Raw genomic sequence first — 26027 nt, 5'->3', positions numbered from 1 at the left:
CTGTGCTGCCACTGGAGGTCTCAGAAGAGACCAGGGAGTTTATTAAAAAAGGTGAGTAATTATGCAGAGCAGCTCACATATCCCCAGTACCATATGTGTACATGCTGCGACCTTTCTGGCGGTTCCTGCAGCACAGCTTCAGCAAGCTTGCCACAATTGTAACGGGTAACCAGACCTGCACCAGGGAGCACTTGCTGATTGCACTGAGAGCTGCTAAACAGCTCTGACAATAAGTGTTTAAAGAGCAGTTTCCTTTCCCTCTTCACTTTTTTGCCTAATTTATTAGAGTGAGGTCATTTTTATTATTAACCCAAGCCCTTTGCTTTCCATGGGCAAGTGCCTCCACCTTCGTGCTGCACGTTTACACACCGCCTCTCTGAACACTTTATTACTTGATTTTCCTGTTTGATTTCCCAGGGCACTTCAGTTCCTGTTCTGAGATACAGTATGTTCAGAGAGTTAGTTAAAGACTCGCAGATCTCCAAATCTTCAGGGATAGATTCTTTTCCTCCTTCTCAGTAGCTGACAGATGGTTATTCTTCAACAAATAAAATCCAAATTGTACAAGTCTGCCCTGCTGCAGAAGCAAGATCTTAATAAGCGCCTTGCTGTGATGAAAGGAAATAGAGGAAAAGTAACAACCCTGAAGTGAGGGGATTTAGAATTAAAAATAGACTCCATGTGTCCATTTGTGAGAATTGCATGGTGAAATTTCCCATCTGAAGGGAACTTTAATAGTGCAGAGACCTGGTATTGGCTCTGCAAAGAGATGAGTTATGTCCATAGCAAACTCTCGTGAGTGGCAGCTGTTTTCTGGGCCAGGGGTGATGATGTGCCAAGTCTGCCTCATGTAGGACCCCACATGTGGATTTATATTGAGGGAAAAATGAGCCCGTACACAGCTTTGCTGATGCAGCCACAATATGACCTGCCAGGCTGTGGGAAAGGGCACCTTGTGAGTTTGCAAGGAGCATCAAGACACCCTGAGTTCACTGGGCAGAAGCTGGATCATAGCAATCATGAAGGGCTCTCTAGTTGCCTGACTGAAAACTCATGGCATTCTCTGGCCTCTTCTTGTTAAAGTCCTAATCACTCAAAAATGACTTTATAAAACTTCAAAAACTTTCTCTGTCTTTTTCCTAAAAATCCTATCCTGGAAATCTCTTGGTTCATACTTGCACAACATTATGTTACAACTCTGGCTTTTCTTGGGCCAATCTCTGCTCTGGTTAGCACCAGTGTGGGCCAGTTCCCAAACCAGCTTTGGGCTGATTCCATCACCATCAGCAGGATTATCGTTGTTGGGCACATAGCTCGACCCAGACCTATTACTTCTCCAACATAAAAAGCATGGGTTAAATATACTGTACATCTGGTGAGCAGTATTGTGGTAGGAAGGTTATGAGCATGACTCCTTGGTCAGTGTTATCACAGCCCCATGGTCTAACCCATCAGCTAATCCTGCTTCTCACCAGACAACTCTTTTCCCTTACAGAACTGCTGACCCAATCAGGGTTTCCAGTCAATGAAAATATCTGCAGATTTTGCTCCTTCTCACACCCAAGGTAATAAGCAAATATATATGGCTGTTGGAAATGTGAACATCTACCTTGTTGCAAAGATGTTACTGCTAAGACTGTCTGGAAAACAGTGACCACTGGCAAGGTAAGCCCACAGGGGAGGGTACCCTGGTACACCAGTGTTTGAGAGCTGCTGAAAGGCATCTTCATTAGCTCATCATTAGTTGCAGCCTGTGCATGGTCTGACTCCAGAAAGCAATCCTCAGACAGACCATGGGCTTTAGTCACTATATTGACAGATAAAGAAAGGAACAGCCTCAAGCCAATCTGTGATTAACCCTTGGTTACTTCTTCATAATTCAAAAACAATTCAGATTGCTTAGAAAAAGAAATTGTTCCTTGTATATGAAGAACAGAAGTGAGAAGTACAATGTCCTCAAGGCCTCTGAATGGACTCAAATCCCAAATCTGCAAAACCTTAGCCATTGGTCTTCATGTTTCCCTGAGATTACTCAAACTGAGTATCAGAGCCTTCAAAACTATGTGTGACTTGTAGTAATTGATGTTCCTATTTGTTGGACTTCATCTTTCCTGCTCATCATCTATTTTCCTTCTGCTCTTACAGCATCTTCATGTTCCCAAGTAATCATGCACTGTGTAAGTATTGGCTTTGCCTAGTTATTCTGATAAAACACTACGTAATCATAGAATCATATAGTGAGGCTTTTGTTGGAAGGGACCTTAAAGCCCACCCAGTCCCAACCCCTGCTGTGGGTTGGTTGCCCCCCACCAGCTCAGACTGCCCAGGGTCCCATCCAACCCGGCCTTGAGCACCTGCAGAGATGGGGCACCCACAGCTCTCTGGGCAGCCTGTAACAGTGCCTCACCAAATGCACCCTTTTTTCTCTTCATTATTTTTTGCTTTTGAAGGCTTACGAGGTTTCTCTTGAGAGTATCACAGTCTGTGTAATAGCATTTTCAATATCTCCAGTAAATTCCGTAATTTTTCTCCTCCTTCATTCTCTAGTTTGTTTCCAGTCCAGCAACAGGCTAAGCAGCGTGACTCTAGCCTGCTCCCCAGGGACTGCTTTCCCAGCAGTGCCTTTTATTTGCTGCCATTCTGCCCAATTGCCTGGGCCACACAGCATCTTGCAGGAGGTAACCAGCCTCGACAAGCCCAAACAACAGGCTTAATATCAGCCCCAGGAAGGCACAAAGGGCCTCAAAGCTACTCCTGTTTGATAGTCCTGAAGCAGCAGTTCAAATGAGCTCTTGCTCTGCTCTCTCTGAAAGTTAAAAACTGCATTGCTCCTCTCCCCACCAGTCTCTGAGCACCTCTTAAATCACCTCTAATATGATGTGTCTTCACAACTCCCCTGCAAGATAAGGGCGATATCATCATCCTTTTTTTACAGATGCAGAGCCAGGGCACAGACAGAGTACTTGTTGCCTAATTATTTTTCTTTTATTAGTGAGGTTACCTCTGGCGGTGCCTGGTTATGTCTTAGTTCAGTGTGCTCAGCTCATTCAGTAGCTGTTCTTACACAAAGGCTCATGAAGGTCATCGAGTTGCCAGAGAAACATCAGTCCAAGAAATTTCACTGGTTGCATCACTCCAATTCTTGCTGTACAAGTGCAACTACAGAGAACATAAAGGAACCATACACATCTCTAAAAGCATACAATTAAAACCAAATATTGGTTCACTTCAGTCTTTAGCAATTGTCACTCACATTGTGAGAACATGTTGTACATCCTCGGGAGATCATTCTATTTCATGCTCTAATTTGACTCCTCTCAACAATATAAGAAGTATTCTAACTTCCCTGTTTGGTTGTGAAATCTCTGTTACCCAAGTAGGGAAATCCATACTCATTCTCTCCAAATACGTGCATTTTCAGAATGAATAGGGAATCCACATGCCACATTATGATATGTACATTTGACATCATGTGAAAAATTCTCCTATTTACATTTCCAGGGCACAGCTTTATAATCATATGAAGCCAGATCTCGAACGCAGCCCACCTGACCCTTCATCCTAGTTATTCCTGGTGCAGCCTCTCTGCATGTGTCAAACTTATGTATAACATCCATTCAAAAACAAACAAACAAACAAACAAAAACAAAACAAAAAACAACCAGCTAAATGCTGAACTGAAGCATTTCTCAGCATACCAGGCTGCCTTTCTACCTTAAGAAGAACCACCAAAAATCCAATGTTGACCAAAGCAAAAATATATTTTTCTATTCCCCCTGCACAGCCACTAGCTGGCTGCTGCTTTCCATGTGAAAATGCCTTTCATTGCATTGGTAGTGCTCACTGTCTTGTGGTTTTCTGCAAACACAGCCTGCACAAGGTGTGCTTCCAAGATGGCATGAAAGTCCATGTTGCATTTGAATCATGTTTGCTAAAACCTGAAGGGATTTTGAGCATTACAATGTAGTAGATAGGCAGTCCCCAGATGATAGACCACCAAATCTTTTTCTCTTGCTCATTTTTCTTTCTTTTCTTTCCCTTCCCAGGGGAGACCTGGAGCTGTTCAGCATGGAGAAGAGAAGGCTGAAAGTAGATCTTATTAATGTTTATAAATATCTAATGGGTGGGATGGAGCCAGCCTCCTTTCAACAGTGCCCAGTGACAGGACAAGGGGCAATGGAACAGGAAGTTCCATATGATCGTGAGGAAAAACTGATTTACTTTGAAGGTGACAGAGCACTGGAACAGACTGTCCAGAGGAATTGTGGAGTTACCTTCTCTGGAGATATTCAGAACCCACATAGATACTTTCCTGTGCAACCCACTGTAAGGAACCTACTTTAGCAGGGGGTTGGATTGGAGGATCCCCAGTTGTGACCCCCAACACCTATGATTCTGTGATTCTGTGATTGATTCTGATTCTGTGATATGACACCAGCTGGGGAATGCTGGCCTGAGGCCAGCAGGAATAGGGAGCAGCTGAAAGTCGCTTGGCTGATTGCTCCATGGAGAGCTCTCAGCAAGTTTTACACGGACAATGAACAAAGTGCCATTTCTTGCTTTAAAAAGGCCGAAAAGAGGGGGTGGGAAAGCAGGACTCCGCAATGCAGATTTCCTGACAATTCCAACTTTACAGAAAGGCAACACAGATCAATCTTGAGCTCTCTTAATACAGGACAGAAAGCCAAAAATCAGTCATCACGCAGCCCGGCAGGTGCTGAGAGCCACCCAGACTGACAGTGTCTCCTGTAGTATAAACAAGTAAACTGTTTGATTGCAAGCTCCGGCTATTTTGCTCAGATACCCCTTGTTTACTAAGTGCTGAATAGCACTCAGCATTTACAGATGTAAAGCCCCTGACTGGGAAGGTCATTAAAATTGGCGGGAAGATTGGGTAAAATCTGAGAAAATCCACAGGGGAGCCCAGCTAATTAATTATAGTTTTGTAATGCACCTAGAAGAACAATGTTCGGAGCTCTGAGCTGTTTGAAGGGTCTGTTTAAAAGCAAATTAAGGCAGAATATCTACTGTAAATGTACAATTGAGCTGTATGCTAAATACACAGGCGAACTTGTTTACCCTGCTCCTGAGCCCTCTTGAGTGTGGTGGGTTCGAAGGTTTGAACACAGATGTCACTGGGCTAGGAGAGGCTGTGAGAAACGAAGAAGGCAGGGAAGAGAGAAAGCTTCCAATGGGGAAAAGAGAAGGGAAGGGAAGTGAAATACCACACCGAAGAGAGAAAATTAAATAGAGGTGAAAAAAAAATGGAAAAATAGAACATTCTAGACAGAGTTGACTCCATTGGTTACCCTCTGCAAAATTTCTAGCTCTCTCTGTAAAAATTATTTGCAAAGGCTAATTACTAGGTTTTTGAAGAGCTGCGGGGCAGGCTAGGGCTCCCATTTGTCATTGGATTGGTGACATGGGGGCAGGTGTCGGTGTTCTGCACCCCATGGATAACCCCCTTAACCTGCATCCACCACCTGGGGACTCAGCCTGGAGTCCAGCAAGAGCTTAGCAAAGACCCATATTAGGCATAGGGAAAGTGGTGGCACTCTGGTGACCAAAAACCTATCAGAGTGCTCCTAGCTACCATTACAGCCAGCCCATATTGAAACTATTGCTGAACCATCCTGGTGGATGAAGCATCTGCCTCCTATCTGCTGCCCTCTCTCTTTAGCAGCTTCAAGTATTTCAGGAGGGGGGGAAATATAGCTCTTTCTGCTGATAACCTCATTTTAATTTGGCACAATATACTAAAAACTCCCCAGAAGATTATGGCATGTGATGCAACACAGGTGAAGATAGCTCTTTGGAAAATGCAGATGAGCATGTAGTTGTAGCCTCTGCCCTTCTAAAACTGCTCCACAGAGGGGGAGCAGTGGCCCCAGAGACCTCATGGATGATTGGAAGTGATGTGTGTGCATTCCTGTGTGGGGCTTGGGTGACATGGAGTGAAAAGAAGAACCATTATGTAACTTGGAAGATTATATTATACAATAACTAAAATGCACACAAGAAAGGTGTATCCCAGCCAAGCACTTCAGTGTGAAAGATGAGATTCATAAGATTATTAGGGCCTCCTATCTGCCAAATCTTGCTGAGCATTACACCATGCGATGGAGTTGTGCTAACCCCGTGCATTATTATGACTCAGCTTAGTGGGAGAGGTAGGGCAGGGCAAGGCAAACTTTACTATCAGCATCTGCTTAGAAATTGAGCTATATTTACAACACTGGGGCCAATAAAATGGCTGTTGTGTTTGACTAACACCAAACATTGCAATACATAGGTTACCAGAAAGGGACTGGATTGGCAGCTACACTGTTTAATTAAGATCAAATTACCAGAGGGCTAGATCAGGTTCTCAAGATGTAACATGGAGATTATTAGCAAGAAATGAGTTTTGCTGTAAAAATAGCAGCCGCCACCAGGTCCAACACATAGCTTGGCAACACCAAGCTTTGCCAGCTGCTGCCCATCACCAACCTTGTGCTGCTTCTCAGGCAGGGCAATGGACTGGAGAGTAGGATTAGGTGCTGACCTCAACACCTTCCCCTGTAAAAGGGCAAATTGCTCCTGCACTGCATGTCCCTACTCTGGAGAAGGGCTGTCAGAGCTGAGTGCTGGTATAAGTGACCACTGGGGTCCTTCCAACTGTCCTGGGAGCCATCTTTGTTCAGTATCAACCACAGCTGCCAGCACAGGATGGCTGAACCTGTGCAGAACCAAGATCCTTGCAGCTTTGCATCATTTTTATTTATTAATTTATTTTCTCCAAAAATGTGAACTCACATCACTAAAATCCTTTCTTTTTTGGGGCATACTGAAATTTTAAGTGGCCTTCCTCTGAGACAGAAAGTCTTCTGGCATCTCACTCCTGCTTGGCAGCCCACATCCCTCAGGTTTGTTTATTTCTGCAATGTATTTCTCTCTGATGAATGATGAATGTGAATAAGTTTGACCAATGGATGGAGGAATTACAAGGGAGGGTCAGACAGATAGAGAGACATGACTATGGGCTTGTTTAAGCTTCATTTTCACAAGGAACCAGACTAAGATCCACCCACTAATGAAATACACCCTGCTCCTGCTTATCTGGTAAGATGCTGCAGAGTCTCATAGCTTCCTGGTGCTCCAGTTTTACTTGCTGCAAAATCTCCCCGTGACCTGGTGTCACCTCTGCATTTCCCCCACCAAGATTGTGCTGCACAAAGCTAGAGAATTCTAAAGCAGCTTCTAAATGTAGGGACCAAAACTCTACCCAGTGATGCCTCCAAGTAAGTGGACTTGCAGCTCCAACCAAAACCAACAGGAGCTGCTGTGGTTAGGCACATCGAGTTATGGCATCCTTTCTTAATGAGCTGTCGGTTTTTTGGAGACTTGTGTTTCTTCGTTGTAGCTCAGTGCTCAGGAGAGGGAAAGAAAGAGAAGTGTGTTGGTCTAATGCTGAAACAACTAATTTATGTACTTACACTGAGACTTAAGAAAGTTCTGCTTTAAGTGAGTTTATTAAGTGGAGTCAGGATGTCTGACAGCTAGCAGAGCCTCTGCAAATAAGACAAGGCTCTTGGTAGTAAAAAGTCAGAATCCAGTTAAAAAATAGCTCCTCCAGTTACAAGACTGCTTGAAATATTGTACTCTGGAAGTGTTTGTGCTTTAAGCTGTTTTAGTGTACAGTATAAGTCATTGATTTTTTTTTTCTTAGTTTTGTTGCTAAACCTACAAGAGGAAATGTTTTTCTCCACTTGCTGGACAGCAGCCATGAATTGGTAATGACCAGCTACATTTCAAAAGTGAGTGTGTAGTTTAATCTACATTGAAAGCCATGTTTATCTTCTTTCTGGAAGCTAGCTGTGCTGCTAGTGAAGTGCAAACCAAGCATCATGGTGCAAGGGCATCAGCTTCACTTGCACAGCTTTAAGCTTCATGACTTCAGCTCAACCTCTCCAGTGAACCTCATTCTCTTTAGGCGGCTTCCCCACTTCAGAACCATCCCATTGTATCCCTTATTTATTCACTCTGGCAGAGGACTGGCCACTTTTTGAGGGTGAAATGTAGCACTCCTGCACTGATGAGCCACCATCGAGATCTCAGGTGGGCAGTACGGAGGTCACAGCAGCGGGGGGAAAGCATTGACAATTTTGCTTTTCCTGATCAACATCCTCAACCAATGTGTTCTTTGAGAATAAATGTGCTTATTTCAGAGTGATTGCCCAGCTTTATAAATTAATTGTAACTAAGTCTGCAGAAGTTATGTTAATTCTTTTATAGAGGCAATTTCCTTTGTCCAAGGGTAACTGAGATAGAAGGAGGATCATATAGAGGCCAAAGTGTTAATTTGGGATTTGGGACACCTTGGTTTAACTCCTTCCACAGACTTGCTTGGACAAGATGCAGAGACTCCTACTCCTGCCATTTCCAAAATGAATGTGGAAATTTCATCAAATTTGCCTTTTGGGACAATGAGCAAAACACTCAAAAAAAAATAAAAAATAAAAAATAAAAAACCTAAGGCAATGGGTCAACATAAATAACTCCAAGAGAGGTGTAGAGATGGATGTGTGTGAAGAGATTAAATTTCAGTTTGAGGAATCTTGGTAATGCAGAAGGAGTGTAAAGGAGTATAGAAGGGAACCAGGCTCCCACGATTTACAGTGGTAAAGGTCCACAATGAAGTCTCCTGATTCTCAATAGCCTACTTGAAGCAGAACACTATTTTTCTTAATTCCCTCCTGTTCAATTACAGCAGTCATTTTCCTGATGACCAGACAAGCAGAAATACTCAATTCAACCCTTCTGCTGTTATTCCTTTTCCTACAATTCTGCCATCTATGCTTTGTGGTTGCTAGGGAAAGCATCTATAGAAGTGGCATCTTCACAGCTGCTCTGCAAGTTTAATCTGTACAAAATGCACTATTAATAACAAATACTTATCTAAGCCTTCCTTGCCCCAAACAACAACAACAACAAATTGTCACCACTGAACCAAAAAAAAATGGGGCTTTAAAAATATAATGAAATGAAATCATCACTTTTTTTTGGCTATAACAGCTCCACAGTATTTCTCTGTTTGGGTGGAACAGGATAATCTCTGAAAACCACACCCAAGTAATACCAGTATTTCTGCTAATGTGCATACACTTTGCTTCTGTAACCTGAACTAGCATGTTCTCAGCTAGCTCAGGTATTTCTGCATGGCATTTCATGGAATAAACACATCCCAGTTGCCTCTAGGCCAAGGCTCTGTCTGACGGCAGTCATTTTATGCCTACTGAAAGTATTTCTCTTTCCTTCCACTTCATCTTTGCTGAGGTCCTACTGGAGGTAATATTATGAACAGCGGATGGTTGGAGCAAAGGATATGGGAGAAGAGAGGTTAAAAGGACACCCCCAAGATCCCCTGGAAATATATGGGAATACAAATAGTGTGAAAAAAAGACAAGGAAGTTTGAAGGAGTCCTTGAAATTGAGGTAAATATGGAAGTCATTCAGAGAGACCTTGAATGGTAAAATGAGTTGCAAGATAATTTGAGAAGTTCAAGGGTACAACCCTACAGTGATATTACCAAAAGAAGTATCCTAAGAGAAAACAAATTTCCATAGTATCTTTCCACCTCCTGCTACTGTGAGAACAAGTTTGAATTGATTTCTTCAACTCAAAGTTCAATAGTGCAGTGATCATACTAGTGATAGGATGAGAGGTAATGGCCTTAAGTTGCACCAGAGGAGGCTCAGGTTGGATATTTGGAAAATTTTCTTTTCAGAAGGAGTGGAGACACATTTGAACAGGCTGCCCAGGGAAGTGGTAGAGTCACCATCCTTGGAGGTGTTCAAGAAATGTAGAGGTGTGGCACTGAGGGACATGGTCAGTGAGCACGGTGGGGATGAGATGATGGTTGGACTAGATGATCTTTGAGGTCTTTTCCAACAGTACTGATTCTGTGATTCTATGACCATGCTCTTTTCCTATCATGATAACTATTGACTGTTAGAGATGTGGACAAGACTACAGGATTATACAGCACTATTATGTTTAAGGAAATACTGAGCTTGGAAAGCTTCCAATCACGACTCTTTCTGCATATGCAACGTTCCATAAAGTATCTCAACTGATTTAATTCCCTCTCTGCCATTTCATTGATGAGCCTTTCTGGGCTCTGCCTGGGAAACAGAAGAAGAAGGGTGAGTCCAGTACGTGCTTCATGTGGGATCCACTATATCATGTAGATATTCAGTGCCATTTGGTCCTCCGCTATGCACATACAAATTTTGAATGATCACAGGACTCATAACCAGTGAGACAGTCCCAGTAATTACAGAGTTTTTTGCGATGTATGTGACCTTCAGAAGTTATATGGCTGAAAGAACTGAAACCACAGTCAATCTGTGTCCTCCCTGAGAATGAGGTAACTTGAAACTTCGCAGTAGCATGCAATGGATATATTGATTCAGGTAAACTTTTCAGTTAGGATTAGTGAATTAATACTGGAGATTGCTGTTTCACAGGAGTGTGCATGTAGACATGAGTCAGCAGAGTCATTTTAACGCACAGCAATCTGGATGCTATATTTGTCCATTCACATCTTACAGATTCGTGTTTGGTTGATCTGTGTGAACAGACAACAGCATAAAGTGGTTTTTGCAGACCATTCCATGACATCGGGTCACTCTGCACAAACTAACATGGCCCTTGGGGGGTCTTTGAGGACAGCCTGGCAACAGTTGTGATCTCTGGGAACTTACTGTGGAAATGCATTGTGGTCTGACTCAGGATAGAAATGAGGGTAACGGCCTTTGGTTGGTATCAGATGGACAGTGGCTTGCATGATAAAAACCACCACAAACACTTTATTATAGCATGGTTTAAAAAAATAAAAAGAAGAAAAACAAACAAAAAAAAAGGATAGTTTTTTGCCTGTGAGGACAATGGGATTCTTTTGAACTGAAAGCAGACATACATCTCAGAGAACAGTTGTTCACAGTCCCAGTAAGTTGTCGTTGTGTAGTATGTAAGCAGTACCAACTGGAAATTTCAGATATTCTTCCTTTTTCCATTTCTAAATCTTTACCATTTTGCAAGCAGCACATATAAGTTAAGCAATATGCTCTTCCACTTCAGAATTTTTGGCTTTCAATTTGGATTGATTAGTCTGGATGTTTTTCGGAGAAAAAAAATAAATGTGCTTCTCTATGCTGCCAAAAGGCACATCTGTGATAAAACTCCAGAAAACAAACCAAAACAAAAGCAGTGGACTTGCAACATGGCTGGATTTGACTCTTACTTCCAGTGTTCAGTGTTCACTTTTCAAAAAAGTAACACTGATTCAGAGTACCCACTGCAGTGCCAAAAGCTAACCCACAAGGTGGGGGAGGGTGAAGGGAGAGGTAGAAGCATTTTGCAGATGGAAGACTGTGTGCATTATTCAGACTTTAACATTACTTGCATTCATGGAGCAATGCCCTTCTGTCTGGGACAGCATCACAAGCACACCTCCTGTTTGGCAGGATGAATGAAAGGCATCTTACAGAATCTGTATGTGAGACCATTAGCCTGACATCCAAGATACTGCAAAAGCTCTGCTGATAAACCACACCTCTTGAAGGAGACTGGTATTCTTACATCATCGACACAAGCAAAGCCCTCAAACCAGGGCAAATAAGGCCTTGTCTGAAGGCTACTCTCCTTGCCAGTACTTTTCGCAGTTGCTACCCAGGGGAAGCAAATGCAGGGAATATCTTGGGAAAAAAAAAAAAAAAAAAAGAATGACTATCTCATCATTTAAAAGGTAATTTCATGCATTTGGGTGTGGGTTTTGGGAATGGTGCACTGGCCAAAACAAAGTCCCAGTCATTATCTTGCAGTTCTCATGAGTAACTCTTTGACTGTTTCTATAGTGGAGGGCTATGCTGTTGACTCTATTTTCCAGAACGTTGTATACTAAGGTATGGAAAAGAAAGGCAACTTGGTCAAGACCCTGGAACAGGGTAAAAAGAAGAGTCAAATTAAAACAATTCTGCTACATTGATATCTTTACATATAGACAGCTCAGCCTCACCAGAGTATCCTTTATGCATCTGTGGATAGAAACAAAATTAGTCAGCAGGGATTCACCTGACCACCTGTAACCTGATTGGAACCAACTGCAGTGTTGTTCTAAAGTAACACAGGTTTTCAACATCCTTGTTATTGTTTAACCCCACCAAGCAGCTCGGCACCACACAGCCGCTCACTCATTCTCCTCAGGTGGGATGGTGGAGGTAAAAGAGAACTCATGGGTTGACATAAAGGCAGTTTACCAGGTAAAGCAGAAGCCACACATGCAAGCAAAGTGTAAGATTTCATTCACTACTTCCTAACAGCAGACAGAAGTTTATCCACGTCCAGGAAAATAGGGCTCATCGCATGTAATATCTATTTAGGAAGACAAGACTCTGAATGTCCGTTCCTTCCTCCTTTATTCCAGTTTTATTGCTGGGTATGATGCCATATGGCATGGGATGTCTCTCTGGTCTGTTTGGGTCAGCTGTACTGACTGCATCCCCTCCTAGCTCCTGGTACAGCCCCAGCCTCCTTGCTGGCAGAAGAGCATGAAAAGTAAAGTCCTTAGCTCTGTGCAAGCACTATTCTGCAACAGCAAAGACATTGGTGTGCTATCATAATTTTCATCGAAAATATAGAACATAGCATCATATGAGCCTTTGTGAAGAAAATTAACTCTATTTCAGCCAAAATCATGTCAATCCTGAGATCTTGAATAGCCATAGCCTCTGAATACTCAGTCAGATGCCATAAAACTAATGGATATTGGCTTACTGGTGTAAAAGGAACTATTTGCAACAAAGTTGCTTTACTATACAGCTTCAGCTCTTCTAAACATTACTGTTCATAGCTTTCTATTTTATTGCTTTGTGAGTTTGTGAGTCTTAAAGTCTTTTACTGAAGCATTTTGGATCGGTAGCCCTTCAAAACATAGAGTTGCCAAGTCCATCTTTGAATAAATCTCATCAGTTGTGTGGGTGTATTTGGAAATAACCCAAAGTAATTCTCAGCTGAATTGCGTAAGTTGAATGTAAAACAAAAATACATAGGATGGGAAAATTTTGTAATCTTTAGGTAAAGGAGAGTAGGAGGAAGAGTGAGTAAAAGCATATTAAGCATAAATATGATGTGATCATAAGACACTAAACTTAATGCTGTGCATCCAGAAAATAAAATGGCGTTGTTAGCAGTAAAATAGGCCTGAAAGTTCAAGCTCCCCCCTCTTACAGGATAATAGGATATTGTGGAGAATCAGGACGTCTCTAAGTACAACCTCTTTTTCATGGTAGGGTCAGCTACAAGGTACTTCATCTTGCCCTCCCCTTTGTACATCTTTATGACTAATGCATTTGAACAATACTTTCTTGACAGCCCTCTTCCTCATGGTTGCAAGAGCAAGGAGGATGAGAATGTTGAGGAACATACTAATGATTAAAAAGACCTAGGGACCTTATTTCTTCTTCTCAAAGTCAGGATGAAGAAAATCATAACAATTATTACTTTGGCTAAAGCAGTTTAGAAATCAGTGCCCATCATTTCCAATTGGAGTGCCATTTTAATTTCACTGAAGTATTCTTATGGGACCCCTGCTGTAGGAGAACACTTATCCAAGCAGTCTAGCACTTCTGCTCCACTCACAGTGGCATTGCGCTCACATGCTTCTCCCACTGCAAGCTGGAAATAGGAGGACAAATGACACTCGACACTTTCTTACCTATCCCGATAAGAGAGATCATGGGTTGGAACCAAAATACCAGGGAAGGTCGTGTCTCCCCCCTGCCTGGCTGCCTTACATGTTCCTGCAGCTTAAATACACATCAGCACAATCTGAGAAACCCAAGATAGGGAGGAAAGCATGTAAGTTCCAGCTGGGCTAAGGGACGCTAACAGATGTACAGTACAAATTATTTCTTAGCACCCTTGCTGTGATTGTTAATTCTGTCCAAGATTTCCAGGCCGGTATGAAGGGATAATTATTCACATAGCCATGAAGATTCTGGTCTGAATACTCTAGGACTGTAGTGCTTCTATGTCCCAAACACATGCCTGTTTGATGATCTAAGCTCTGGCTGGGTTAGTCAAACTACAACTTTGAAAGTATTCACACACTCCCTCGTGTTCCCAAAGGTTTTTTCACAAGTGCTTGGATGATATTTTTAAGTCCTTAAAAAGATATGATATTCAGAAGCAACTAAGCACTTTCTGAAAATTGGGCTATTAGGGCAAGAAGATCTTCTAGACTGGGCAACCAGGAATTATGATATGCCAAACTGATCACTTAGGAAAGACTCTAAAGTCCATAAAGTGTTTGAGTTATATCTGAAAGTAGACCTCAAAGACAGCAGATCAATGCTTGAGGCATTAACACATTTTGTACAAGGAGGTTCTTCAGTTAGGATGGGAGTGTTAGAGCTCTCAAAAACAGGAACAAAAAATTATCCTATAAAAATTATTATTTTTTGAAAGACTGCCTCATGTTGGAAAAGGACAGAATTTTATAAGTGTTTAGTAGCTCACTTGCTATCAGATTATTTTTGAAGATTCCATGAAAAATGCCCAACTGGCATCAGTCTTTGTGTAAATTAGATATCTAAGAAGTACTTATTTGCTCCTTTTAAAAAGCGCAATTAGAAAATTAGAAAAGTTCTATCGTATTGTGCTTTAAAATTAGGCTGGAAAGGCTATAAACTAAATTTAAGATATCCAGTTGTCATTCTACTATCATATCAAATACACCAGTCTGCATTCTGTTGAAGGTTAAAGCTTGGAGTTAAAAAAAAAAAACAACAACAAAATCCACCAAAAACAACAGTGCTTGTAAAGTACTATAAGTTAAATTTGCAGAATTCAGTATCCATTAAGAAAAACTTGGTGCAGGGTTCCTGCTAGGAAACAAGTAGAGCTTTCCACCCCGGAAAAGACAAACTGTTCTTCATCAGATTATCAAAAAGTAAACAGGAGATAATGATATCGATGCAATTTCATATCAGTCAATTAGTTATTGTTCCTGCCCTAAATAGAATGATTATTTCCATGTTATGCTTGTTGTTAGCTAATAACTGTGGTGACAGATGTCTAGAAATAAGGCAGCACTCAGGTGGTTTCCAGGCAGAGCATTTCAGATAGCTGTCAGAAGAGCATTTCTCAAGGTACTAATACAGAAATTAATTTGCATTATTCTGCATTATATTGTTCTAGGGGTTTTGGGGGGTTTTCCTTAGCTTTGTTGTTGTGAATAATTAGTGCTTCTCTGATGCTTGCTGAGCACAATAACAGGAAGCACCTCATTTCCTTTAAAGGAGTAGCTCTAATTACCTATGAGTGTGATTCCTGTCTTGCTTTGATTAAAGTTTTTTTGCACTCCATGCCATCCAAGTTGACCACTTGAACATGGCCATATCTTCTTCACTTAGTCAAACATGGTGGCACTTCCACCCCCCAACTTCACATTCAGCACTCCAAAGGAGAACTATGTTACTCTTTTATCATATAATCATAAAATCAAACACAGAATCGTAGACTCAAACACAGAATGATAGAATCAATCATAGAATCACAAAATGGCTTGGGTTAGGACCTTAAAGTTTATCCAGTCCCAATCCCATGCTGTGGGCTGATTGCTCCCATCAGACCAGGCTGCCCAGGGCCCCATTCAATCCAGCCTTAAATACCTGCAGGAATGGGATGGGGTAGTCTCAACTTCTCTAAGGAACCTTTTCTAGTGCCTCACCATTCTCTTCTAGTAAAGATTTTCCTCCTAATATCTAATTTAAATCTTTCCTCTTTTAGTTGAAAAGCATTCCCCCTTGTGCTATCACTGTCTACCTGTGTAATAAGTTGTTCTCAATCTTTTTAATAAGCTCCCTTTGAAATACTGACAGGCTGCAATGAGGTTTCCCTGGAACCATCTTCAGGCTGAATGACCCCAGTTCCCTCAGACTTTCTGTTAAGTCATTGCCTGACTCAAGTCTGATCGCATTCTTCTTTTGTAAAATGAAATGGAAAAAAAAAAAAAAAAAAAAAAAAAGTGAAAATTTCAGTGTGAAAAGACAAAACAAAAAAAAACAAAAAAAACCCACTTTTTAGACTTCTTTGCCTTCTTTTCGTGCTAATTTCTCTTCTGAGAGCTGAAAGGACTGGTTTGTCTTTAGTCTCTGGTACTGTTTTGCTTAAATTAGAGGTGGTTTATTTGTGGATTTTTTTATGTGGCTGATTTCCTATGACCTGGACTGAGTCCTCAAAATTCATTTTCTTTAGATATTTGACTCTAATTCAAAGGTGTTTTGGCTAAAAAGATGAAATTATGAAGGTGGAAGAGTGTAGTTTTACATAATGCTCCTCACATCACTATCTTCCTTCCCTACTCTCCACCTCTCAGTAAAATGGCATTTGTGTCTCATTCTCTTGCCAAGACTGTTCCTCATTCCTGTCACACATTCCTTAATTTTACATAAATACCAAAAAAAAATACTGCAGACCTCACATGGGCAAACCTCCCATTGAAACCAATGGAAATGTTACCTGAGTAAGGTTCTATGAGCTCCACTAGTAAATCAAAGGAAAGGAAAAAAGTCACAGAGAAACCAAAACACTCAGTGTTCTTACTTTAAAAAAGAGGGTACAGGAGGTGGAGGAAGGTAGAGGTATGGTTTTGGGGTGGTTATATTTAGAAAAAATACTATGTTTGGTGTTGCTGCCAATATGAGCACATGGAGTTTCAATTTGTGGTTTCTCTTCATGCAGTAGATTTTGAAATTGGAATTTAAAACAAAATATACATCTCTGTGTCTGAGTGTATATATAACAATTTGTCATTTCTTGGCGGGAACTTGAAACTATTTTTAGTACTCAGAAATAGTCTTCTCTTCCTTTCCTTCACTTCACCCACCATCCCCCTTCCAAACTACTCTTTAATCAACCTTACGAGATTGTTAGAACTTTCCAAATTCTTGAAGGAAGGAAAATAGTGACAGGAAATTAATAATTACTGAGGAATGGGGCTATATTTTCATTTTCTAGCCCCTTTGGAGTTAAGTTAAGTTAAAGCAATTTGTCCAAAAGTTGAACAGAATGTTACCTGCAGATTCATTTTAACAAATTCCATTTAAGAACAATGTTCTCAAAAGACATAAATATCTCTAAGAGGATCAGGAAATCCTTCTAAATCCAAAGCACTTGTGCTTTATATAAGTGCTTGAATAAGAAAATCCTTCCCATGGGAGAGGTCTAGCAGTGGAGATATTACACTATTCTTCAAAAGCAAAAGCATGAACACCATCATAGTGTCAGGCTGGGTGGGACTCTGAGCACTCTCATCGAGCTGTAGGTGTCCCTGTTCATTGCAGGAGAGCTGGACTAGAGGATCTTTAAAGGTTCCTTCCAACCCAAATGATTCTAGGATTCTATAATGGCTAAAAATGGATAGTTAGGGAAACATGTAAAGATAAGAAATAAATGAGTAAATATTGCTGTGTCTCCCTACAGGATCCTCAAGCTTTAGGACTTTTTGACCAATGGATTTCCTAAACCAGTGACTGCTGTCAATATACGCAGTTAATATTTGGTTGTTTTTTCCTTTGGAATTTGGTCTGCTCCCTTTTTGAAGCTACTGCATCCTGTGGCAAAGATACCCACAGGTTAACTCAGTGTTGTATGAGGAAATGCCTCCTCCTCTTGCTTTCAGAACAGCTACCTCCTGGTTTCAGGGTAGATCTTTTATTAGAAAAGACAGAGAGCTGTCATTACTTATTTGCCTTCAATACTTTCATGGGTGCTACGTCATACCTCAGAAGGTTCTCTGTACATTTTCTTGTTCTGTTAGGCAAGACAAAGTTTTTAGATAGTTGTAATTAGTATTTTGAATCAGAATTAGTTGTGTAGCTAGAAATACTGAAATGACTTTTCGTCCCAGCACTTTCTTTACTTCTTTGCTGCTTTTGTTTAAGATTTGAGGCAAGCTCAACAGTTGATTTTATTTTATTTTGCAATTCTAGCTGATTTAATAGGAGATATGATGTCCATCTACAATTCCTGTCTACACTCATTTACAACTACTGTGGATGTAAGTCCTACCACATGCTTTAAGAAGGAGAATTTCGAACTGCACACAGATGTGTTTCTGTCACAGATTTATAAACTAGTATGAAGATGGTCGTTGTTGATTTTTTTTCTACATTCTTCTCTAAATAGTTCTTACATTCAAGCAAAGGAGTTTTTTAGACTTATACTGAACACTGAGATGCTTTTTATAGAACTATCTGCTATCATTCCAAGATATCTTTCCTAAAGGGTAATAGCTAAGAGCACACTTGAAGAGCATATCATTATATATGCTAATTTAGAGTTGTTTGCTTAGGTGCAATCCCTCTGATTTTTCAATCCTGAACTTCATCCTGCATTTCTTTTCCATCATAATTGCAGAGCTGATTGATTGCAAATCTTCATAGCTGAGCTTTAACTTTTACTCTGATTGGTCATGTGTCATTCACACTTACGCTGGACTGTGAGGTCATTTATACATGTGTTGCACAGTTCAAGTACAAGCAGAAGTTATTCTGAAAGTCTACTGACAAACATTCAGGAACTATCATGATTTGCTACTCATTTCCTACTGTTTAATCAGATATTTACCCATACTAAGGTCTTATCTATCCCACAGCTGGTTTAATAGAGTTTGATGAAGGTCTTTGCAGATTGCACTTTAGACTTAGTCGGTTCATTTCTCCCTTGGCCATGTGCTCATGGACTACTTCAAAGCACACTTTCTTCCTGTTAGAAAAGCTGGATAGATTATTCCCCACCACTACCCTCCAATTTTATTTATTTGTGTGTTACAATTTATTTCTTATTATAATTTCAATCAACTTGCTTGCCACATGTTCCTAACTTAGCGTGTTTCTTTTTGGAGTAACTTATTAATTACTGGCATCCCCTTTGTAACTTTCCATTTCTGTAATGCAAAGGAAGATTTAAATGAGAGATCACACACAGCCAAGAGATCCATTATTTCAGAACTGCCTTTCCTTAGAACCCCTTAATGAACACCATGTAATGCTGCCCAGTTGTTTCACTTATTTTTTCCTAATTTGTTCCGTTTTTCATACTTGAAGTTGAGGCAGCCAAAGCATGTATTGAAGCCTCATGGTGAATAAAGATGGAAAAGAAAAGGTGATTTGTCTTTCATATTGTTACCTTTTCTCACTTCTCCATTCACACATTTGCTCTCTACTGGTTTGAATGTCTCTGCAAGACATTCATTGTTAGGAATTTTTTGGGGGAGAGATTTCTTTTTTAAAGTTGGTCCTCCCCAATGCCATCACTCAGCTATTCTACCTATATAAGTTGCTCTGAAAGTAATGTCTCCAATTTATTTCCATGGAAACTACAGCAAATAATAAAATAGGAGTCATTACTTTCAGAGTAGCCCTTGTATGTTTGTTTATTTGGTCTCTATACACTACATTTTGATAGGTAATGTGCATTTGATCTGAACAGTCAGTAAGAAGGAATCCTCACAATTCTTTCATCTTCAAGTAATCTTTCTGCTTCCTAGTGTTTTATGCCTCAAATAAACTGGAACGAGCACGTCCCTCACCAGTTACATCCCAGCCAATGTAGTTTTGTAATTCTTTACTTAACTTGTCAATCTGTCTTCATATTTTTGTTGCTTTTATTTGAGTTCCTTCAAGTACTCAGCTACCTGTGAGAACTTGTATTCCTGATGGATCTGATGTTGACATTTAGCTCTGCTTCTGACGAATCCTCTGAAATGCAGTAAGGTCTCAGCACGTTTGAATAGAAGTCTCCTCAGAGATGTCAATCACCAGAATGGCTCAGGTCCATGCACTCCTGTTTCTGTCTTCATACAATGTCACACCACCATAAAAACAAGAGAACACCTGAATCTATTCTGTCTCCAAGCACCATATAAAAAGGTATTAAGGCAAGAGCAAATGTTGGCACTGAAACATGATCCAGATGTATATGGTGCCAAAAAAAAAAAAAAAAAAAATCATTTAAATGCTTTGTTTCTGTTTTTCCTATGTCACTTTGTCTATATCGCTCCACTCAATGAGTACTATACTATGTTATACTTAGAAAGTAGAACAATTTCAGTAGGAAGGATTGAGGGTAGAGGCTGATGGTCGATACATACATGACCTAGGCTTAACTCTGTGATCTGAATTAGGCAGACTGAAGGCCTGGATTTATGCCATCGCAAGTGAGGTCTCTGACCTGCCTTGTGCTATTGGCAGTGCTGGGACATCACAGGGAGATGGGTTGGTCTCTTCGTTCGTTCAGAATTTCCATCTCTGACCTGGTACAAAGTGTAACTGGAATTTATTTTGGAAACTTTCATATCTGATGAACTGGCATTTTCATCTGGAAAAAAGTTTTATCAAAAGCATCCTGGCTTGCGAGCAAATGACTTGAGAAGGTGGATACATTTCTCAAGAGTTTTGAAGAAACTGCATTTAAGGCTTTTCAGATGGGTTTATTCTTTGTGTCAGTGAACCTTGCAGCTCTAAAACAGGCAGGTCAGACACTGCTACTGGCAACTCACTGGATAGAAAAACCCAGCAATATGATGAAATTCACCCTGCAATATTCACAAACATAGGTCAACAAGAGGCTAAATGGATTCATAGGGTTTGGCAAATGAGATGGAAACTCTGAAGATTACTGACGGGCTAACATCATAATATCAAGAAATGACTCTTCTGAGTATCCATGGAAAGTGTACAGCAAACTCCAGGAAAATAAACTTTAATGTGAAGCAGCCATCCGTCCAAAGTCTGGATTTATGTTTCAGCTGAGCTTTATTAAGTGTTTTAAGAGCATAAACTCTGATGTGCAAGCTTAGCTTCCTTCAACAGGTGTTAGCTGTGTTGGGTGAAGATATTGGGATCTACCGTGCTGGATGAAGCACAGTAGTTACGAGATGTAAAACGATGGCCATTATGATATAACCAGTTTCAGAAAGAATTGGAAATACAGGTTCTCATACTTAGGATTGAAGTTATACGTATGGCACTTTAGCACAGATAGTGATCAACCTACTCAAGCTGTTTGCTCACTTTGCAGCATCTCGCACAGTTGCTAGAAATGGACTACGTGTTTTGTTGTTGTATAAAACCTTTCAAAGCCAGTACTCTGTATCAGGAAAAAAGCAGTATTGTTCCCCAGCAGTCCTTTCTCAAAAAACTGAAGAAATAGAAGGTATTTTAGGGATCTCATTTGTTAGTTTTGTTGAGCACTCCAGTATTTCACACTTTGGATCAACCAACATAGATAGATTATCCCCATGCCATGAAAACAGAATTCTGTGGCTGTTTATGAATTAAAATGCTCCTCCTCCAAGTAAATGCTCTTCACAACAGAGCTGCTTTTGAAAATTTTCACTTTAGAGTACATGTGTTTGACTCAAGAAGTAAAATGCCACTGTATTTTACTTGAGAAATGGTAAAATTAACTGTAGTTTTCAGGAAAAAATATATATATGCCATTCACAAGAAATGCACATATGTATTCCAGTGGGAAAAAGGTCAGCATCTCTGTGTGTGAAAAAACTGGTGCTATGGAATAGACTCAAGGTCCTACAAGTTCTTATGCTAGATCTTTTTCTCAGGCTTCTTCTGTTCAAATTCCTCTATCAGCTTCAACTATGAAATATTATTTCCTGTCTTTAGTGAATCTTCAACTTATCTGTTGTCTTGGGAGACTGGCAACCTGTATATAGATATCACACTGAGTGACATGGTTTACTGGGCAGGGTGGTGATGAGTTGATGGTTGGACTAGATGATCCTAGTGGTCTTTTTCAACCTTAATGAAACCTCAACCCAAACCTCAACCAAATAATTCTATGATTCAAGAGAAGGCTGGGATAAAAAAGTGTTGCTGAACAGTATGTAAAGTTGTGTTCCCACACTGCCAGGTATTATTTCATATCCTTACTAATAGCTTTCGGTTTTCTATTTCTCAGATCAGTCCTATATATCAAGTTCCTAGACCCATACCTCTTAGCTGAAGAATAATGTATGCATGTACATATTAAGAATATGTACGAAAAAAATTGTTGGCATACCATAGAATCATATACTCATTCACATTGGAAAAGACCTCTAAGATCATCTATATGATACTTTGCTACATAAGATACTTTGACATAAAAGGTGCCCAGTATTCAGCTTTAAACACCTGGTCTGGCAAGCTGTGCTTGCTCAGAAGCAGTGTAGCAGCACTGATTTATAGGCTGTGGGAGTGGGAGTGAAAGAGGATCCTCATATCCAACACAGCCGAGAGGTTGCTTAGTGCTGTGTCAGTCTGGATTTCACAACGTTGCTTCCGTCATAAATACGTCTTTATATCCTTGTTGGATCACTTTGCGTTAGTGCCTGTTTAAAATGAAAATAGCCTCGTAGTGTTTGAAAAATCACAGTGACAAAGCAAAAACTATAAAATTAAGCATAGCTGAAGTGTTTGTTAAAGCTGGAGCCAACCTGGCACACTTGCATTTTATTCAGCCTTGATGCTGGAGTAATTCCTTCCAGGAGAAAACCAAAGAAAAAGTCTGAACCTCAAGAGGGAAAACAATTCAGCACAGACTGAAGGTATTTCAGACAGTACCAGAAGAAAAACTCCACATGAAGGAAGCAGTTTTAAGTAACATCTGCTTTAAGGTTATTTCCACAGAATTTCAGGCCTGCCACTTTCTGTGCTGAAATGTTATTCCTGTTCAATATGCCAATTTTTTCAATCTTATATGCCCAAAGTCAAGCCTTTCCATAGGAGTCTGTGTTCCTGACACCTTTGAAAACCAGAATTGCTTTTGTGTAGGAACCAAAATCCAGACTTTCAGGTGACAGAATACCAGTTTGTAAATGAAAGCATGTGTTTATAATGCTTTTCCTTCTTAGGAAGGAACTTATTTTTAATACCAGGGGCCAACATCTATGAGGTGCATTTGTTCAAAAATTCAGCAAGACCACATCAGCTTTCAAACAGGAAGGATCTAAAGAAAGGAATTAGCAGAAGTGTATGCGGTACTTTCTGACAGGCAGCCAAAGGAGGTGAAAACAAGAAGCTAGCGCAAAAATAGATCTATTCTTAAATTGAAATGTGCACAATTCCCATTTCTACCACTGCACGCTGGGTTAAGCCACTATTGTGTTGCATTTTAAAAATCCAATAGCCCTAGGCTCAAACAGCCACCCATCTCACCATAAATTAGCCTATATTCAGTAATACCACAGTAGAGGCATTTCTGCTGATATTAACCCCCTTCCCTTCCCAACATGACAGGGATCTGCATGAGTGTGCCCACTGATGTACATTTCCCAGAGAGGTTGTGGACTCTCCTTCTCTGGAGATGTTCAAGGCCCACCTGCATGCCTACCTGTAAGATCTGGTCTAGGGAGCGTGCTTTGGCAGGAGGATTGGACTAGATAATCTCTAGAGATCCCTTCCAGCCCCTACAATTCTGTGAATCTGTGAATCCCAAGTCCTGGGGCACCACCACAAGCCTCACTGGAGATTTCCCTCTGTCTTGACCTGATTGTTTTTAAGAACACAGTGATATTCTTCAGTCTGGAAGGAATTGTTACCACTGCATAAAATGGACTCAGAAATGCAAAGGATCCCATTTCCTTTGCATACAAATCTTTGCTTGTACAGACCACATAACCACAGTGTATACCTGTTTCCTGCAGTGAGTGAGCAAATGTCTTGCAAGAACAGTGTAAGAAACCACATTTGAAAATTCAGCTTGAAAGTACAGACCTGTGCTGAAAATAACCTCTGCAGATTGCAAAGGGAGAGCTGTCCTTTTGTCACAGCATCTCATGGCCTCAAATATTCATCTGGCAGACAGGCTTCTCTTTCCAATCTGTTCCTTGTTGCCTGGGTGGGGATGATACCCTGAAGGGAAACCCCTTGTTCTGAGTGTCTTTCCAGCCCTGACATCTCCAGCAGCGACCATTCTACAAATGGAAGATAATTAACAATGTTTTTGGTTAGGGATAATCCAAAAGAGTTTTCAGTTCTGTGCCTAAGAGCTACATTTTCAGGGCCAGCAATATTCCACACAGTGTGTTCCAGACATGCTCAGTGAGCTGTAAGCATTGAAGCATTATTCCGTATTCATTTCCACACCTCTTTACTGCTAGAGGGGGACCACTGTTAAACTCCCTTCCACTGAAGACCAGGGTCAGCTCATTCACAGAATCATCAAATCAGTAAGGTTAAATGACTGTGGAGTCATTTGGTCCAATCGTCTACCCATCACCACCCATGCCCACTAAACTATGTCTTCCAGTGCCACAACAGAACCACACTGAACTAAGTGTTTATTCACTTGAGGACAGGGAGCAGAATTACACTCAAGAAGTGTACCTGAGTAATTACCACTTCACTCATGCTGCCCAGGTCTGGGCTGAAGTACCCAGGCTGCACACTGCGTGTACCCAGAGACCTCCCATCCATGGGCAGAGAGCAAAACAAAGAGCCTGCAAAACCTCTGCTTTACTCCCCTCATCCCAAAAGTCTGCCATCCACCTCCCTTGTGCCAAAACGGGAAGAAAAGAAGAAGGCACATATTGCTGCTACTATGGGGGACAAGGAGGCATGGCTACAGTGTTTCTGAAGCAATTGCTGAGGTGGTGTGGCTTTGGCAATCTGTCAAAAGGCACAGCAGGCTAATATAGACCCCTCTTTTCTTCACAGCCACCTCAGAAGCAGCTATTGATTCTTTAGGCAGTAATATTCATCTGGCATCTCATTCATTCCAAGTTAATTGCTTAAATGGGTGGGAAAGGAAATTTGTGAAACGAAATGTGCTGCTGCATCAGGCATAAAGGAAACTTCGTCCCTATTAAGCTGGAAACGCTTCCCAAAGACAACACATAGGCTTTACTGTGCCGAGGCACTTAAGTTCAATTCTTCAGTGGGGCCACTGTTTAAAGAGAGCATTACTAACTCGGTCACAGCAAGCTTCTGTATTTCAACTTCCCAGTCACTCAGTTTACTCTTAAGGATGGTTTTCCCCTACAGCTTAAAAATATGACTTTGGAAAGAATCACTAAATAAGTAAATACTTCAGCCTAGTAGGGTTTTCTTTCTAGATCCAAACCCTGGCATGGATTGAAGTCTTTCAACTATCTGTCCTATCTGCTAAGGATACTGCCGTTGGTATTAATTGGCATATTGTTTAGAGAAATAACACATTTTCGTGAGGGAAGGAAAAAACATTCCAAATAAGCTGTTGGTCAAACACAATTTTTATGCATGTCAGCAGCTTGGGAAGAAGAAGGAGAAAGGAGTAGTTTCATTTTAAACATTTCTGTGAAGAAAAGTTCCAGTTTACATTGCCATGAATTTCTCTTTCAGAGTGCGTCTCATTTTCAGGATGCAATTTTGTGCTTCCTTTTCACAGCAGACTTTTTTCACAATCTATATAGCAGTCCTCTAAGAATTGACTGTTTCACGTCTCTAAATAAAGCTACTTTAGTACCTTGTGTATGACATTACAACCATACAAAATGCCTTAACTGAAGAGATTATAACACTGGAGTTATTAATTATTGATAGCCGTTGGCAACTGCTTGAAGGAGCTCATGTAATATTTTTGTTAATTATCAGTTTTTAATGCCATTTCCATTTGTAGCTCCCACTGTATTGTCTCTGTTAGGTAAGTCTACAGCCACTCCTTTTCCCTGACTATCAGGCTCAAGAAGGGTCTGTGCAGTGTTGAAGGGCTTGATCCAGGGTACCATCTGAGTCCACTGCCATTATCTTGTGAAAATTGACTGTGATCAATCTTCTCCATAAAAAACATTCAAATGAGATTTCAGTCCTCTATTGAGTATTTTTGCTTTCCCAGCTCTGGTATTGCTATGTAACAAGCCATTCACTCCTTACACCTTAGCTGTCAGTAGCCTCAAGGAGCCAACACAGTCAATGACTGACAAAACAGAGACCTACTGCCA

Source organism: Meleagris gallopavo, chromosome 4, assembly GCF_905368555.1.
Source record: "Meleagris gallopavo chromosome 4, MGAL_WU_HG_1.1, whole genome shotgun sequence".
Lineage (NCBI taxonomy): Eukaryota > Metazoa > Chordata > Aves > Galliformes > Phasianidae > Meleagris > Meleagris gallopavo.
This window is presented reverse-complemented; position numbering follows the sequence as displayed.